The sequence below is a fragment of the Monodelphis domestica genome, chromosome 3 (genome assembly GCF_027887165.1).
Source record: "Monodelphis domestica isolate mMonDom1 chromosome 3, mMonDom1.pri, whole genome shotgun sequence".
Lineage (NCBI taxonomy): Eukaryota > Metazoa > Chordata > Mammalia > Didelphimorphia > Didelphidae > Monodelphis > Monodelphis domestica.
Genome location: NC_077229.1, coordinates 503,441,059 through 503,461,558, shown reverse-complemented (window position 1 = coordinate 503,461,558; position 20,500 = coordinate 503,441,059).

Sequence of the window (20,500 nt, the reverse complement as noted above, 5' to 3'; positions counted from 1 at the left end):
TTCTCCCTTTCAGATCCAGATAAATCAAACCAAAAAATAAACAAAAAAGAAGTAAAGGAAGTGAATTAAATCTTAGAAAAGTAAGAACTAATAGATCTTTGGAGAGAATTGAATGGCAACAGAAAGGAATATACCTTCTTTTCATCAGTACATGGCTTCTACACAAAAATTTACCATGTATTAGGGCATAAAAACTTCACAACCAAATGCAGAAAATCAGATATAATAAATGCATTCTTTCCACATCGTAACACAATAAAAATTTTAATCAATAATATTCCATGGAATGATAAATCAAAAATTAACTGGAGACTAAATAATCTAAAGCTAAAAAATGGTGAGTCAAAGAACAAATTCTAGAAATAATCAACAATTTTTTATTAATGAAAATGACAAGGAGACAATATATCAAAATTTATGGGATACAGGCAAAGCAGTCCTTAGGGGATAATTTATATCTCAGATTAATGAATGGGACATGCAACTAAAAAAAAAACTAGAAAAAGAACAAATTAAAAATCCTCATTTAAAGACTAAATTTGAAATCCTAAAAAAGTAAAGGACAAATCAGTAAAATTGAAAGTAAGAGAACCATTGAACTAATAAATGATATTAGGAGTTGCTTTTATGAAAAAAAATACAAAAGAGACAGTATTGGTTAATTTGATTTTAAAAAAGGAAAAAATATGTAATGATCAAATTATTCTGAAAATCATCAAAAATGAAAAGGGTAAACTCACCATCAATGAAGAGGAAATTAAAGGGATTAGTAGGAGGTATTTTGCCCAATTCTATGACAAATAGATCTGACAATCTAAGTAAAATGAATAGATATTTACAAAAATATAAATTTCCCAGATTAGCAAAAGAGGAAATAGAATCCTTAAAGGATCCTATATCAGAAAAACAAATAGAACAAGCCATCAATGAACTCCCTAAGAAAAAATCCCCAGCAAATGAATTCTATCAAGCCTTAAAGAACAATTAGTCGCAATACTACATAAACTATTTGGTAAAATGGGCAGAGAAGGAATCCTACCAAATTCTTTTTATGAAATGATCATGACACCATTCATTACCAAAGACAAAAAGAACAAAAACAGAGAAAGAAATTATAGGCCAATTTCATTAATGAATGTAGTCGTAAAAATTTTAAATAAAATACTAGCAAGGAGAATACAGCAATATATCACAAGGATCATTCATTATGACCAAGTGGGATTTACATCATTAATACAGGGCTGGTTTAGTATTAGGAAACCTCTCAGGATAATTGACTATATCAATAACCAAACTAATAGAAATCACTAGATACAGAAAAAGCCTCCCCACAAAATACTACCACCATTCCTATTAAAAATACTAAAAAGCATAGGAATAAATGGGTCATACCACCTGAAGAGCAGCTACAAGATCTGGCCCTTAAATACTTCATGTGAACTATAAATGATCTTGTTCAAGAAAATGCATGAGCTACTCTTTTTTTGGTGACAATGATTTGGAAATTGAAGAGATGACCATCAATTGAGAAATGACTGAAGATATTGTGGTATATGTTGGTAATAGAATAATATTGAGCTATAAGAAATAAGCAAGATGATTTAAGAAAAAACCTGAAAGATCTGTAGGAACTGAAGCAGAGTGAAATAAGCAGAATTGGGAGAATATTGTAATCAATAACAGTAATATTAGGTGATGATCATCTGTGAAAACTTGGCTAATCTCAGCAATGCATCACCCTAGGATAATCCTGAAAGACATCACAAAGAATGCTATCTACCTCAAGAGAAAGAACTGTTGAAATAATCTTTCACATTAGTGTATCTTTGGTCTTATTTGGACATTTTGGTTGTTTATGTGTGTGCTCTTACAACCATGTCCAAAATGGAAATATATTTTGCATGACAAAAAATTTAAGAATTAAATAGAAAGAAAACTGTGCATTTCACAATATTATTGTGTTCCTCATTCTTATTTCTATGCCTGTCTACTGTGCTAGAGAAAGACATATATCTCTCTCAACAAATTTTGCTTGATTCTATTAGTAATAAAGAAAATTAAATATAAAACATTAAATTTGCTCAGAATTTCAATAGATTCATTACCTCTGAGGAAGGTCTTAAAATGAGGATTCAGTGGGGATTTCTTATTTTGCATATCATTTTATAATAATTGAATACTAATTTTAGTTGAGGTCAACATTTATTGATTTAAAAGTGTAATAATCTCCTGAAAGAATATGTCAAGGCATATAAGAACCTAAAATTATAGGTCTTTCTTAGCTGAAATGGATTCATCATAATTTTCCTAAGTCATATAGATAATGGGAAGTTAAATACTTGGTAAATTTAATAGTTATTTAAATTGTTTAAAATCTATTTCAGCAAAATGTTACTTTGCCTAAAATATTAGAAGAGTATTAACTTGTTAAAAATAGATACGACGACCATGTATTATATAGGGAAGAGTACGTGTATGAGGTGTCCCAAGAATTGTATTTAAGTTCTAACTTCTCTAATGATTCATGCATTGTTTGTTCAAGTCAATTGACAACTCTGAATATCCTAATGCTGTATCTGCAAAATATACATCTGCAAAATATTACATCTATAAAATAAAATTCTCACCTTGTGACTCTTACAGAGTTTTTTAAAAGTAGAATTTTTTTCTTATCTTTTCTGTCTTTACAACACTCAAGTTCTCACCTTTATCTAGGTTATCATTTAGAAATGTTATCTTAAGAAGATTTTTTTTAAACTCTTACCTTCTGTCTTCGAACCAATTGGTTCCAAGGCAGAAGAATGGTAAGGGCTAGGCAATGGGGGTAAAGTGACTTGCCCAAGGTCACAGAGCTAGGAAGTGTCTGAAGCCAGATTTGAAAATAGGACCTCCCATCTCTAGACTTGGCTCTCATTCCATTGAACTACCCAGTTGCCCCTGAGAAGGTTTCTTTTAAGAAAAAGAAGAGGAAAAAATTCAGCAAAATGAATCAATACATAAACATTATATATAGTGTTTCATACCTGTGTAAACCACATGTCTACAAAGAAGGGGGGGTAGAATTGTCTTCTCATATTTCTTCTTAAGATCCAGACTTGTTTGCAATTTTTAAAAAAATCATTTGAAAAAATGTTTTTAGTTGTTCTTTCTGCTTATATTGTTATAGTCATTTTGTATATTGTCTTCTTGATTATGTTTACTGCACTCTGCATTAGTTATGTAAGCCTTTCCATGCTTCTCTATATTAATTATATTCATTGTTTCTTATACCATAGCAATTTCCCATTACTTTCATGTACTCCAAATTGTTTAGACTTTCTTATTTAGGTTACTTATTAGGTAGCATTTTCTTTGGTTCTTATTCTGCTGCCACAAAAATTATTCTGATAAATATATTGGTGTATAGAGAGGTTTTTCTTCAACAATGACCTTCTTATATTATATGGCTAACAGTGGAATCTCTGGGTCAAAGGGTACAGTCATGTTAGCCACTTTATTTGCCCAAATTCTAAATTGCTTTCCAGAATACCTATACTAATTCATAGCTCCACAAATGCATTAGTATGCATGTCTTTCCATAAATTCTTTCATATTTCACAGAGTTTTTGTGAGAATCAAATCAGTTAATGAATATTCTAGTACCATTAAAAGCTCTATAAAATGTCAAGATACTATGACATCCTCTTCTTCATTGTCATTTTACACATTTTTTTAACCTTTACCTTCTGTCTTGGAACGTATTGGTTACAAGGCAGAAGAATGGTAAGGGCTCAGCAATGGGGGGTCCAAGTGACTTACCCAGGGTCACACAGCTAGGAAGTGTCTGAGACCAGATTTGAACCTGGAATCTCCCTTCTCTAATCCACTGAGCCACCTACCTGCCCTTATACACATTTTTACTATGTGGAAACACCTTTTTTGATATAGCCAATCAAAAATCATATTAGGAAAATTAGATAATACTAATATTTCATACTTATAAAGAAATTGAAGGATTATGACACTTCTTACACAACAACTTCATGAGATCAGTCATCTAAATATTAATATACTCGTTTTTACATATGAGAAAATTGAGGTTCTGAAAGTTGAAATGATTTGCCCAGGGTAAGGCAGTTAGTAAAAGATGGAACTGAGATACAAATTTGTTTCTCCTGATCCTAGATCTAAAATTCTTTCCATTATACTGGCAGTCCCCTTATTATATGTACAAAAGTAATTTTCAGAGTTGAACTTTTTAAAACTATGTACAGTAAAATCTGAAGTTCTTATTTTTTCTGATAATTGAAATTTTTTATCTAAAGAAACGAAAACAAGCAAATTCTACCACTGGTGTACCAGACATAATAGTTCTAAGATGGATCATTATGATATTCATTTAATCAAATTGTGGAGAAATTCTTAAATACTTAGAAAAGAATAGAGCCATCAATATCACTATGCAAGTGCTCTTTATGTGAATCCTTTATTCCCATCTTATTAACCATTAAACTTAAGCAGGCATTCAGATGAATAAAAATTCCACTGATATGAACAATTATTGGTATGCTTCCACAGAAATTTCTGTTATTTCTGAAGGGAGTTCATATTCATGGGTCAGAAGGAAACAACATTTGCTAAGCTGTTTCTTTATATATATATATTTTTTAAAAAGCATTTGCCTTTAATCTTTTTTTAATCTTGTCTCAAGTTTCCTCCAGCCAGAGAAGCCCTAATCACTTATAAAAAGGCCACTACATCATGTGTCATCTTAGCTCTTAAAGGCAGAGCAGAAGGCCTCAAGGTGCCAAAATGAGCCCACTACATTTTGATAGAGGACTCATTTATGGCAATGATTATAACTTTTGTGCTGACAGTCTTCTTTTCTCCTATCACTTGCCATTATTATTTCTATTCCATTCAATTTCAAATGTCAATCAATCCTCTGATTATTATTTGCTTTTCTGGACAGTTGGATACCAGAAAAAGCACAGAATAGCAATTTTTTAAAAAGAGAAGTAGAAAATTGACCTTGAAAATACTAAAAAGACTGGCTAAAGAATAATAATCTTCATCTTACTTGTTGGATCTCAAAGGGTCTCTCTATGGCCTGACCCAAATGAAAAGAAAATACTAGGATTCTCCTCCCTTGCAACTCTCCATTATGTAACTGTCTTTATTTTTTTAAAATATCTGTGTATATGATCACATTGATCTAGGCAACTCAAATAAGGAAACTCCCTCCACCAATGCAAACCACAACTTGAATTTGTGATGTTTTAGTCTAGTGTTGCTTGAAGACTAGAAGGTTAAAAGATTCACCCAATAAATGTCAGAAGCAGAACCTAAACTCAGGTCCTGGCTCTGAGGTCAGCTTTTTATGATTGTACAGCCTTCTTACATATATCTTCTTAGAGCTTGTTGCTCTAAAAAAACTTAGTTAAATCCCTAAGATATTTAAGAAGACCCTTAGACTTACCTCCAATGCATTATTTTCACAACGAATGATCCCAGATCACTATCTGATTTTACTGATAGAAAAGGACCATTCAGGAGGGACTGAAGATTGACTGAAGAATAAAATATTCTTTCATTCTGAAAATGCTATGACCTGACATGATTCTTGAGCTTTATATTTTGATAATTTTTATGAAATTTATTGTCATTGTTTCTATTTGTAATTTGTTCTTTTTTTTTTTTGTGAATACAGATTGATAGTCTGTATCTCTTTCGGCTAACCTATAAAATTAAAACACACCCTTCTAGCTTCAATTAGAATAAAGCACACTTAAGTAAACTAAACTTACTTTGTAGTCTATTATGTTTCATGCAGGGGTTGTCTTAAAGTCTATCCAATATTTGGTTTATTTCTCTTTTGATCCTATAAGATCATTTACCTAACTTGTAACAGAATAGAATGAGAAGACATCACTTTCATCCATGGAGGACTCCTACTCTTACTCTTGAAAGTTTATCAGCAATTTCCAAATTTCATGCTAGAAGTAGAACATCTTGAGACTGATTTAAATCTCAAGGTTTATACCAGAATGCCCCTCTGCCATTCCCACTTTCCTTACACACACACACACACACACACACACACACACACACACACACACACACACGTGATCTAACCTTTAGTTCATAGCCAAATGATTATAATACTCTATAATACTCTGCTGTTGTAGTTCAGTTGTTTCAATTGTGTCCAACTCTTTGTGACCCCAGTTAGGGTTTTCTTGGCAGAGATACTGGAATGGCTTACCATTTCCTTCTTTTTTTTTAACATTATTTTATTTGGTCATTTTCAAACATTATTCATTAGAAACAAAGATCATTTTCTTTTTTCTCTCCCCCCCCCAACCCCTCCCAATGGCGATGCATGATTCCTTGGATATCACATGTGTCCTGGTCTGAACTCTTCCATGTTGTTGATATTTTCATTAAGGTGTTCATTTAGAGTCTCTCCTCAATCATATCTGCTCCACCCCTATAGTCAAGCTGTTGCCTTTGCTTGGTGTTTTTACACCTCCTGTTTGTCCTCTGCTTGAGGGTAGTGTTTTTATTATCTCCTTGATCCCAGTGGATTGTTCAGGGACATTGCATTGCCACTAATGGAGAAGTCCATTAAGTTCGATTGTACCACAGTGTATCAGTCTCTGTGAACAATGTTCTCCTAGTTCTGCTCCTCTCACTCTGCATCAATTCCTGGAGGTTGTTTCAATCCCCCTGGAATTCCTCCACCTTATTATTCCTTTGAGCACAATAGTATTCCATCACCAACATGTACCACAATTTGTTCAGCCATTCCCCAATTAAAGGGCATCCCCTCATTTTCCAATTATTTTGCCACCACAAAGAGCGCAGCTATGAATATTCTTGTACCTATCTTTTTCCTTATTATCTCTTTGGGGTACAAACACAGCAGTAGTAAGGCTGGATCAAAGGTCAGGCAGTCTTTTATCACCCTTTGGGCATAGTTCCAAATTGCCCTCCAGAATGGTTGGATCAATCCACAACTCCACCAGCAATTGCCTTAATTTCCTCTTCATTGGAGATAACATCTCCAATGTGCATCTTCCCCAAATGCCCCTCCATAAATATATTTTTTAAAATACATCAGTGACTATCTTTTTTTTTTGGTTACCTTCTTCCTACCTCCCCAAATCCTCCTACCTACCAAGAAAAAAAATCTATTTTTTTCTAACAAATAAGCAGTCAAACAAAATAAATTCTCACATTGGCCTTATCCAAAATTATGTATAGAAAATATAACTTTTAATGGGAATTTAATGAATTATTGACCTTTTGAGATATTATGACTAACAGATTGAGCATATTAGTACACTACGTACAAGCTTTTGAATGATGGAAGATTTTAATTTTACTCATCCATGTAATTTCTCAGCACATCTTCCTGAGTAAAAATCCAAGAGAAAGTGGTATTAAAACAATATGCTCCTTTGGTCAGTCAGGATTAAAGACAATTTCTTTCTTTTTTTTTTTTAATTTTAAACATTATTTTTATTTGGTCAATTTCAAACGTTACTAATTGAATACAAAAATCATTTTCTTTTCCTGCCTCCCCTCCCACCATCCCTCCCATGGCCGATGCATGATTCCATGGGGTAACACATGTGTCCTTGATCCGAACCCATTTCCATGTTGTTGGTATTTGCACTAGGATGTTCATTTAGAGTCTACATGCCCAATCATATCCCCTCGGCCCCTGTAGTCAAGCAGTTGCCCTTCTTGGTTGTTTTTGTTCCCACTGTTTGTCCTCTGCTTGTGGATAGAGATTTTTCTCATAGATCCCTGCAGGTTGTTCAGGGACATTGCATTGACACTAATGGAGAAGTCCATTATGTTCGATTGTACCACAGTGTATCAGTCTCTGTGTACAATGTTCTCCTGGTTCTGCTCCTCTCACTCTGCATCACTTCATGGAGGTTGTTCCAGTTCCCGTGGAATTCCTCCACTTTATTATTCCTGTGAGCACAATAGTATTCCATCACCAACATATACCACAATTTGTTCAGCCATTCCCCAATTGAACAGAATCTCCTCATTTTCCAGTTTTTTGCCACCACAAAGAGTGCAGCTATGAATATTCTTGTACATATCTTTTTCCTTATTACTTCTTTGGGGTACAAACCCAGCAGTGCTATGACTGGATCAAAGGGCAGACAGTCTTTTAGCACCCTTTGGGCATAGTTCCAAATTGCCCTCCAGAATGGTTGGATCAATTCACAACTCCAGCAGCAATGAATTAATGACCCAACTTTGCCACATCCCCTCTAACATTCTTTACTTTCCATAGCTGTCATGTTAGCTAATCTGCTAGGTGTGAGATGGTACCTCAGAGTTGTTTTGATTTCCATCTCTCTGATTATAAGAGATGTAGAGCACTTTTTCAAGTGCTTATTAATAGTTTTGATTTATTTGGCAGAAAACTGCCTGTTCATGTCTCTTGCCCATTTATCAATTGGAGAATGGCTTGATTTTTTGTACAATTGATTTAGCTCTTTGTAAATTTGAGTAATTAAACCTTTGTCAGAGGTTTTTGTTATGAAGATTGTTTCCCAATTTGTTGCTTTCCTTCTGATTTTAGTTACATTGGTTTTGTTTGTACAAAAACTTTTTAATTTGATGTAATCAAAATTATTCATTTTACATTTTGTGACTCTTTTTAAGTCATGCTTAGTTTTAAAATCTTTCCCATCCCAAAGGTCTGACATATATACTATTCTGTGTTCACATAATTTATTTATTGTTTCCTTCTTTACCTTCAAGTTGTTCACCCATTCTGAGTTTATCTTGGTGTAAGGTGTGAGGTGTTGATTCAAACCTAATCTCTCCCACACCGTCTTCCAATTTTCCCAGTAGTTTTTTATCAAATAGTGGATTTTTGTCCCAAAAGCTGGGGTGTTTGGGTTTGTCAGAGACTGTCTTGCTGAGGTCACTTAGCCCAAGTCTATTCCACTGATCCTCCTTTCTGTCTCTTAGCCAGTACCAACTTGTTTTGATGACCACTGCTTTATAAAATAGTTTGAGATCCAGGACTGCAAGGCCACCTTCCTTTTTATTTTTTTTTTCATTATTTTCCTAGATATCCTTGATTTTTTGTTCTTCCAAATGAATTTTGTTATGGTTTTTTTCTAGTTCAGTAAAAAAGTTTTTTGGAAGTTCAATGGGTATGGCACTAAATAAGTAAATTAATTTGGGTAGGATTGTTATCTCTATTATATTAGTTCATCCTACCCATGAGCAGTTAATGCTTTTCCAATTGCTCAAATCTAGTTTTAGTTGTGTGCAAAGTGTTTTGTAGGAAAGACAATTTCATAGAAAAAGTAGACAGTCTTTATAAATATCAGCTTGTTTGGGTAGAGTTATTTCAGCTCAATCAAAAAGTGATTTCTGTCTGCTCTAACAGACATTGAAAAGCCATCAAAAGCAAATTCCTTTTCCATTCACTATTTTCCAGATTAACATAATACAAAGAAAAAAATTAACATCCCAGAGGTAAATAAATGAATATGTAGGATAATGCCAAAAATGAATACCAGAAGTTGCATAAAATGAGAGAAATAATACCAAGAAAAGAAAAAGTTAGAAAAGCAAAATATCCAAACTAAAATAACAGTTTTATGACTGGTTTCTTGAACTCTTTCTCCAAATTCACTTTAAAAAAATATAATCAACATGTAAATACCATGCTCTTTACCTTTTTTGTATGTATATTGGGATATGATTTTTTTTAAATGATGAAATATTATTTTAAAACAACAAAATTTGCAATTGTTAACACAAGTAGCAAAACTCACAAATTGAAGCAAAAGTAGTATGACATCATGGGGAATGTTATCCTGAATTTGGAGTCAAGAAAGCCTATTTTCTCATATGTATGAATACAGTTACTCTGTGAAACTGGGTTATACACATTTAACTTCTGTGAGGTTCAATTTATTCCCCTCTAAAATAAGGATAATAATATTACCTACTTACAGAATTGTTGTGAGGATCAAAAGAGATCTGTGTGGAAAATTCATTTGAATTCTTAAAGTTTTATGTAAATTTGAACTGTTATGATCATTATGGTTTTAAAATTTTATGAATTCTCTGATGGATGTGAGTGACATGTAACAGTAAGTTTTCTAAATTTCATAAACTCAAAAAATCTTTCAACTACGAACTTGCTAGGGAAATTGATAGTATGAAGTCTTATACTTGGATTAAAGATCTTGGCTACTCAAGAGGACAATAGGGAAACCAATGATAGAAGGCATCTCAGATGGGACTGGATGACCATCAGACCATTGTGATCATCCAGGTTTGGAATGAAATGGGGCAATCAAAGTCAATCCTGAAGTGAAAAAAAGGGAACTTAATTTAATGAAGACCCTGAAAGTATACTCAAGGGTAGAACATTTATTCAATGGGGTGAAATTTCTCTGCCTCCAAATTTGCCGTAGTGGAATATTATGTCAGAGTATGTATCCAACCTATAAATTCTTTCAAATCCACTTACAGTGACCTTTTGCACTTAGATGTCAAAAAACTTATCTGTCAATGAATCAACCTTTTTTCTCTTGACTATTGCCCCCATCTCAAATGAAAAGAACAAAACAAAAAGACAACAAAAAACTTTATTAATAAATCTGTATAGTTAAGCAAAACAAATCCTCATAATAATTAAATCCCAAAACTCAATTATCCAACATTTTGAATCCGTTATCTCTGTCAGGAAGTATTTATCCTTCTTTATCCTTGGAATTCTATAATCTTGGCCTTATTTCTTAAGTGTTTCAAGAATTATCAAGGAGGAAAAGAATACCTACCTCTCAAAGCTTTGAAGTTCCAATGACATATTTGTACAGCTCTTAGCACAGTACCTGGCACATAGAAGTTGCCTAATAAATTATTATTCCTGTGCCTTCTTCTACTTCTGGAGGTTTAATGAGGGGTTAGATATTGATTACTTCACAAATCATCAAATTCCACAGTGAGATTGTGATTTTTAAATTTCCTCCATCTTGCTTGGTCTAGCACCCAAGAATGTGCATGCCCACACTACATGGGCATGTGCTAGCTAATGACAAATCAGAAACAACTAACTGCCCCTGTGGGCTGTCCTAAGTCAAGCTTGAGCCACCATTGACACATGTAAGATGCAGGAAGTGAGGTAGAGAACAGCCTCTCGAGTTCTCTCACTTCCTGTGGAAAGGGCTAGCCGTCAGGGCAATCCTGGAGCTCAAGCTGGGAGGAGGTCCACAGACAGCTTTCCTTCATATGGGTCACATGAGTGAGAAGGACTGACTCCCTTCCTTGCCTTGGCCCTTCAAGACCTAAAACTACCTCTGGCTCGGCCAGAAGGTTGAGTTAACCTCTTTCCTTCTCTCTCTCTTCCCTTCTCTCCCTCTCTCTCTCTCCCTCTAATAATTTCTTACTCCTGTTGTAATTAAATTACCATAAAACTCCATTCTGGCTTGAGTGTTTCATTCAGGATTTTCATAAGCAAAATCCTTGGTGACCTTTAATTATATATTCAATCTTTAATCCTAAAATTAACATTAACAGTTTGGCTGGCCACTTAGGTTTTAATGAGTCCCCTCAAAAAAAAAAATTCCTGAATTTTCTTGCCTCTTACTATACTTCCTCCTCACTCAGTCAGTCCTTTTAACAGCCAACTCAGCTTAAAGACACAGCTGCTAGAACAGGTGAGTATAAAACACTTTTTCTCTCTCCTCTTTTCTCCTTAAGTTAAATTGGAAACCGCGTATTTTTTTTCTTTTTAATCTTAAGGGGACATCTGGATGGCTCAGTGGATTGAGAGCCAGGCCTGGAGACAGAAGGTCCTAGGTTCAAATTTGACCTCAGATACTTCCCAGCTGTGTGACTATGATAGCTATATAGATAGCTAATTCTAATTAGCTGACCCTTGTTGATTAGCAGCAAGGAAATTCTAGGAAACCGAGCCCTTGTTTCCATCTCTTGTTAAAAAAATAAAAACAAAAACAGCTAGACCACCAGAGTAAAGGTAGTGAGCCAACTTAAAGCCCATTTCCCTACTTTCCAGCCTCTCTAGTTTTAAAAAATTTAAGTGGGCTTTGCTCAAGGAGAATAGCACAGGATCCTAGCAGTTTTAGCCTGAGGGCTAAGAAAAGATCACTTGTAAACTCTCCCAAACTTACTTTTCAAAGAAGCCTCTGTCCTTAGGCACAAGGCTTTGTTTGACTCCCCTCTCACTTGTGACCCCTCCAAGACTTTTAAAGCGAGCTCAGTCCCACCCAAAAAGCTTAACTGAAAAGAAAAGGAAGGAGAATTTACAACAGAATAAGACCCTTGGCAGTAAGGAGAGCCACCTACTGACAAGAGGAAAAAGCTACAGGTAACTTAGTGATTGACTTTAGAAAAATGTGGATACAGCCTGTACATGATTTACTTAAGAATTGGCTTGTGAGCTCCATGACCAAATTTACCATTCCTTGTCTCTCTAAAATGGCTCATCCCAGAGGATTTATGGCTATACATGATAGCTGCAATTCTCCTCCTTGGGATTGTAATTTTTGGAGCTGCAATATCATATCTAATTTCCTCTAAGAGAGCCCTGGAAAATACCATACATAAGATAGAGACACAAATGGGATTATGTCAGTCTCCCCCTCAAGAACAAGTTTCCCAACCAAACCAAACAATTGTTCCTTTTATTGCTCAACAAATTGTGGAACTCAATCCTCGGTTTGAGGTTATGGAGGAAAGATGGGGGGAGCTCATAGCTTCTATACAAAGCCTTAAAAGAGACTTAAGGGCATCCTGTAATAGGAGTGATTTATCTCTCCATTCTCCATCTTTATCAGATTCCCTGTCCCATCCTGCCCTATGAAATTTGGCTCCTAGTTCTCAAATAGCCCACTCTTAACCAACCTTCTTCTCCCCCAGCCCCTCCCACTCCTGACCAACCAGCTCCTGTCCATACCCCCTTCCCAGCCCCCTTAGCCTCATCGCCACCCCTCACCTTAACCTTAGCCCCTACTTCTGCTACCTGCCATGCCCCCCTTAACCCTAGCCCCGCCCCCACCTATGCTTCCTACCCTGTCCCCTCAGTCCCTCCCCACACTCATGCTTCCATCCCCAACTCCCTTGCCCCAACTATCCCACACATCCATGTTACCTGCCTTGCCTACACTACCCTCAACCATCCCAACCCTTTTCCCTTCTCTTACCTACCCCATTGAAAACAGAGCAAGAAGCCTAGAAACAGCGACACTAGATAATTTAGATAGATGTTTCTTTCTGTTAAGGGAAGTACCCACCTTTAATAAGGATGGGAACTTGGTGTCTGTAAGACACTATACACCTTTTAACCCTGACAATTTAGATAAATTCAAGCAAAATGTTCCATCATTTGAGTCAGAACCAATAGTAATTATAGAAAAATTAGAGAATATATTCAGAACCTTTGACCCCTCTTGGATGGACGTTGAAAATTTGTTAGATAAATTTCTGACAAAGAGAGAAAAAATTGCTTTTTAATATCCTCATTAATCTATGTTGCTCAGAGCTGAACATAATGCTCCAGAAGGGTTTTGACTAGAGCACAGCATAGCAGGAAAATGTTTGTTCACTTCAATGTAGCCAAAGATAGCATTGTTTTAGATTACCTATCACTGTATTGAAGCAATCTGTTGAATTTGCAGTCTTTTTAAATCCTCATATTTTTTAGATGAATTTATAGATCATTATTACCCCCCCCATATTGTGTTTGTGAACTTATTTCTTGAACCTTTTCAATATCTTGGACAAAAAAATGGAAATGAAGCTAGTCTAGAGTAATCTGTTATTAATAAGGAATGATCATTATGCTATTTCTTTCTTATCACCAGAATCTTCTCTGGATATTCATTAGTCATCCCTTCAATAATATTTCCTAGAAGTTTGTTAGGAAGGAGAGTGTAGATCATTGTTCTAAAGTTCACAAACTGAATTTTTTTCTGGTTTTGAAGATCAGGAAAACAGTAACCATTCCCAATTTAGCAGTACCTTCTCCAGTATCACAGAAAGAATGTAAAAATTGTATACACTAGTTTTCTTTTTGTTTTTCTACAATTTTTAGGGATATATTTGTTCTGGGCCAACTGTTTGAATTCATTAAATGCAGTTAAGGGAACTCTTTCCATCCTTTTCCTTACATTTGTAATCAACTCGTAACCATTTCTATTCCATTCTTTCAATTCAAAAGGCCATCCTCATCATCAGATAAATGAGTTAAGCAGCAATACCCACTCCAGATTCTGTTATCATCATCCAATTCACCTTGCTCAGGGGGCCTATTTCTACTTTAACCTTCCTCTTTCTCCCAATATAGCTTATAAACAACATCATTTTGTTGTTGTTGTCCTTAACTTCTCTTACCACTCTTAGCACATTATTAACTGGCAATAGTAAGCCACTGAAGTGTCTTGGGTGTAGTACTAAATGTAAGATTTCTACATGAGTAAGAGTGTTTTGATAGTTATAAGGATTATGAGTTGGAGGAAAAAGATACTTTAAAACATAAGTCCAATTAGGTGGTCTAGGAGAGGTGGTCCCCATGTCAAAAGTCTCAGATAATCAACAAAAAAAGATAAGAACCAAAAAAAGGCCATGAGATTTAGCAATTAAAAGATCCTTGATTATGTTGGAGAGAGGAGTTTCAGTTGAGTCGTGAGAACTGGTCACCCTACTATAAAGACCTGAGAAGTATCTGGTTAGAGAGTTAGTAGAAGCATAAAGTATAGATGACTTTGGGAATCTAGCTATGAAAGTGAAGGGGCAAAGAGAAGTTAGCTTCCTATTTTGACTATTTTTTAAACTAAGTACTAAATATGCCAAAAATGACTATTCCAGTATGGCAGGCATAAAGAGTTGTCTGATAAATATTTCCATTAATTTGCCTCTCTTGTCCACCATCACTGTCCTATATATACAGTGAAAAAAAAAATGTACTCCAATTCAAGAATAATGATGCGTAAGGACTGACCCCAGGAAGAGTTGTCATTCATCCAATGAGCTAAGAATACAATGGGAATGGGATTTTCCTCTTTCCTCTGTTCACAGTTACCTATTTGGTTTCTAGTGTTCTCAGCTTGGGGTGGAGATGCTCATTGTTAGAGTTAAAGTGGTCTGACTAAGAGCAGATGCCTGACTCTAGTTATTTCACTATTTCACTATTCACTATTTCACTTGTGGGAGAGACAGAATCTTGAGTGGTAGCAGCACTTTCCTTTTCTTATAACCTACCTGAGTCTGAATTTATAGTTAGACACTTTCCCATTCAGTATCCAATTTGGTCCCCTTTAAATTTGTCCATTTCCAGAGAGGAAAAATAAAATCCTCATTAGATGGACTCTAGTTGAAGTTTTGACATCATGCTTCAATGTCAGGTATAGGAATTTCATATATCATGAACTCTTCATCTATTTCTTTCCTGATTAAATGGTCTATTTACTACAATCTGATGGTGAAAATCTTTTCCCTTCCTTGATCTTCACTCAAATGCTCTTTACCATACATTCCCACTCTGCTTCCTAAATTTAGTGCAAATGACAATATTTTCTTATTATACAATACTGTCCCACCAACTGTAATAAAGTTTTAAGGAAGGTTAAACAGAAGGGATCACTAACAAAATATATATAAAAACAGGTTTATTAGCTAAAGGGACAAGAGATTTGGAAGGGCAATCAGGGAGTGACTTATTTCTAAACCACCCAGATATTAAAACCTTAACCTTTCTAAATAACCTTAACCTAATTAAATAAAGGGGGTAATAAAAGATAAAGGGGGTAGTAGAGTCCACAGGGCCCAGTTTCTCACAACTCCAGAGTCCTTGCTTGGGTCAAACTGCAGTATTAAGATGAATAGTATTCACAAGGCTCAGGAAGGGAAGAGGTTCACACCCACACACTGTCCACCAGTGTAACACTCAACCTCTCCTTAAAAGATGATCCAATTCCCAGGAAGCTCCAAAGTTGGTTTCCTTCAGAGAAACACTTCCACACACCCTCTCTGTCTGCTTCCCAGAAAGAGTATCAGTTGCCAGGTTTCCAACTACCTTAAGATGCTGACCCAGCCAGCTTTGTGGAATCTTGGTTTAAAGGCTGTCAGTCAGCTTTGCACAAATCTTTTTCTATACAACCCTCCCCTGTCCTATTTCTAATAGAACATCCAGAGCAATATTCTAATAAGTTAACTTCCACTATGCCTCAGTAATATCAATGATGTCAAATATGGCTTTTTGTTTTAGAAGAGTTCATCTTGAATTATTGCCTAAACCCTATGAATTTACATATAAGTATTTGAAACCGCGAGTATTATTACTGCTTCCTGCTCTTTTAAATATTTTGACTTCTCTCAGAATCTGGATATATCAAATACTGTTCTTTCTCCAGAAGATTTACTTTAAAATGGTATTTAGTTTTTTTTCTGTATACAAGCAGTTTTCTCTTTTTTCACTCTTGCAACTTATAGCCTTATTATTTATCTTTGCATGGTAACAGGTAAATATATTCTTGCCAGTCTTGGCTAGAATGATATTTTTTCCTACATATTATATTAAGCTGTGGACCAAAAATACTAATCAAATTGTCATATATTATAATATTAGTGAGCTGTTCAAATGGAATTTTGTAGGGCTTATTACTTCCCCTTTTCCTTAAAAACAAATATTGTTTTTAAAATGGTAAAATATCAGCCATATTAGAAAAATGGAAAGGACAATGTCTGAAAAAAAAAACAACAACTTATTCATCTGAAGCCAGATGCTTTGGGAAGATTGATGTGTGTGTGGTCATTTTCCTAGATTTTGACCCATGAAAAAAAAGGAAACAATGATTTTTTCCCACACACATTTTGAGTTGTGGTAGTTTCTGCCAAGATTGTTCTATCTCTTGCTTTAGGTTCACAATTGATTGCACCAATGTGTCAGTAGCTGAAGTTCTGGTCCATAAAGGAAAACATTGGGGCTTTTAACTTATTTCTTTTACTTAGATATGAGGATTCCTTAACTGAGCCCAGTTCATTCTTTTCTGTTTTCCTGGCTTCCAAGGTCCATGACACATGGAATTCAGAGACAAAACTTAAAACTCAAACTGCGGACATCTTTGTTTTTACAGTCCTTGGACCTGGGTATGTGAAGATCAATGAAATGAACTTGTAGCTTAAAAAATTAGAAAAAGAACAAATTAAAAATCCCTGGATAAAAACTAAATTGGAAATTCTAAAAATTAAAGGAGAAATTAATAAAATTGAAAGTAAAAGAACTATTAAATTAATAAATAAGACCAGGAACTGGTACTTTGAAAAATAAAATAAAATAGACATAATACTGGTAAATGTAATTTTAAAAAGAAATAAAGAAGAGAATCAAATTAATAGTATCAAAAATGAAAAGGACAATCTCCTATTTAATGAAGAGGAAACTAAAAAATTGTTTAGAACTACTTTAGCCAATTATATGGCAATAAATATGACAATCTAGGTGATATGGGGGAATATTTACAAAAATTTGGAATGCCTAGATTAACAAAAGAAGAAATGGAATGCTTAAGTAACCTCATCTCAGAAAAAGAAATTGAATCAGGCATCAAGGAACTCTCTAAGAAAAAATGCCCAGGACCAGATGGATTCACAAGTGAATTCTATCAAACATTCAAAGAAAGATTAATCCCAATACTACACAAACTATTTGACAAAATAAGCAAAGAAGGAGTCTAACCAATTCCTTTTTATGGCACAAATATGGTACTGACTCCCAAGCCAGGAAGACCAGAAACAGAGAAAGAAAACTACAGACCATTCTCCATAATATACATAGATGCAAAAATCTTAAATAAAATACTAGCGAAAAGACTACAGCAATTTATCACAAGGATTATTCACTATGACCAGGTGGGATTTATTCCAGGAATGCAAGGATGGTTTAACATTAAGAAAAACATCAGCATAATTGTCCATATCAATAACCAAACTAACAGAAATCACATGATTATCTCAATAGATGCAGAAAAGGCTTTGGAAAAAATACAACACCCATTCATATTGAAAACACTAGAAAGTACAGAAATAGAAGGGCCTTTCCTCAAAATAACAAATATATTTTTAAAAAGCCCATCAGAAAAATAAGTTAGAGGCCCTCCCAAAAAGATCAGGAGTGAAGCAAGGATGCCCATTTTCACCACTCTTATTTAACATTGTATTAGAAATGCCAGCTGTAGCAATTAGAGAAGAAAAATCAATAGAAAGGATTAAAGTAGGCAATGAGGAAACTAAACTATCAATATGCAGATTATATGATGATATACTTAGAAAATCCAAGAAAATCAACTAAAGAATTCATAGAAATAATCAATGAATTTAGCAAAGTTGCAGGGTACAAAATAAACGCACATAAACCATTAGCATTTCTATATATTTCCAACAAAAGGCAGTAGCAAAAGTTAGAAAAAGAAACTCTTTAAAATCACTAGACAAAATAAAATATTTGGGAATCTATCTGCCAAGACAAATTCAGGAATAATATGAATACAACTACAAAACATTCTTCACACAAATAAAATGAGATCTAAACAATTGGAAAAACATTAATTACTCATGGATAGATGTTCTAATATAACAAAAATTACAACCCTACCTAAACAAATTTACATATCCAGTGTTGTACCTATCAAACTACCAAAAAACTTTTTTATAGAATTAGAAAAAATTATAACAAAGTTCATCTGGAAGAATAAAACATTTAGAAATCAAGGGAACTAATGAAAAAAAAATGTGAAGGATGGGGACCTAGCAGTATCAGCTCTTAAAATTTACTATAAAGTAGTGGTCATAAAAACTATCTACTCCTAACTAAGAGATAGAAAGTTGCATCAATGCAATAGACTGGGAGGTAAATGACCTCAGTAAGCTAGTGTTTGATAAATCCAAAGATCCTAGCTTTGGGGGAAAAAAGTCACTATTTGACAAAAACTGCTGGTAAATTTGGAAAACAGTGTGGGAAAAATTAGGTTTATATCAACATCTTATACCCTATGCTATGATAAATTCAAAATGGGTAAATGATTTACATATGAAGAGTAAAATCATAAATAAATTAGGTGAATATAGAATAGAATACTTGTTAGATGTTGAGTAATTTTTAAGCACAGGAACACACACACAAAAAAAAACAGACTCCAAGCCAAAAAGAAATAGATTTATTGGGAGTGAATCAAATCTCACAATAAATTCAGACTTCTGGTCAAGACCAAAGGACCCAGACTACTGTGAGGGACTTTCCTATATACACTAAGAATATCATATTTTATATACCAGTACAAAACTAATTCTTATACAATAGTTACACTCGTCTGAAAAATAGAGGCACTTGGAAGCAATGTTCATTGGTAGACGCAACTAAGAAGTCCTCACTGGAGACACTTGATGAAAAAAGGGGAGCAGGGAAGCCTGAACCCTATCTTCTATGCCTGATGATGTAAATGGTGATGAGTGGGTGGTGCCTGGTGATATCAGGTTTTGAACCCAAGGTCAAGCCTGGTGATTAGATCACAAGTTCTCTTGAACATGCATAATTGCTGAGGGTTTATAATATAGTGATTTACATCTAAGGCCCCAAACTGAGGCCTATGCTAACAATGATTAATTATGCTAAAGTAGTTATCTGCTTAAATTTAAAACCTTAGAACTTATACCCAAATAATCACCAAAAGGTCTACTAAAGTCATCACTTATGCTAATATTATTTAACTATCATAGAATTATAATTATGGTTAACTCAATACTATTACTAACCTTCATCTAGCCATCATAAAAGGGAATAGGGGATTTTTCACTCACATAAATCTATGGGAAAGGAAGGAATTCAAGACCAAGCAAGAGATAGATAACATTACAAAACATAAAATGAATGATTTTGATTATATTAAATTTAAAAGGTTTTATACCAAAAAAAAAAATGGAACTAAAATTAGAAGGAAAGCAACAAACGGGGGGAAATTTCATAACAAAATCCTTTGACAAAGGTCTAATATCTCAAGTTCAAGAAATCAATCCATTCTACAATTGACAAATGGTCAGATATGTATAGGCTATTTTCAGATGAAAAATTCAAAACTATCCATAAGCACATGAAAAAGTATTCTAAGTCCCTCCTAATTAGATAAATGCAAATCAAAACAACTCTGGGGTACCACCTAGCAGATTGGTCAATAAGAAAGTAAAGGAAAATAATACATTTTGGAGGGGATGTAACAAAATTGGGACACTAACACACTGTTGGTGGAGTTATGAATTGATCCAATCATTCTAGGGGGCAATTTGGAATTATGGCCAAAGGGCTTTAAAATAATGCATTCCCTTTGACCTTTCAGTACCATTACTGTGTTTGTATCTCAAAGATATAATAATGAAAAATGTTTGTACAAAAATACTCATAGCCTTGCTTATTGTGGTGGCAAAAAATTAAAAGATGAAGACATGTCCCTCG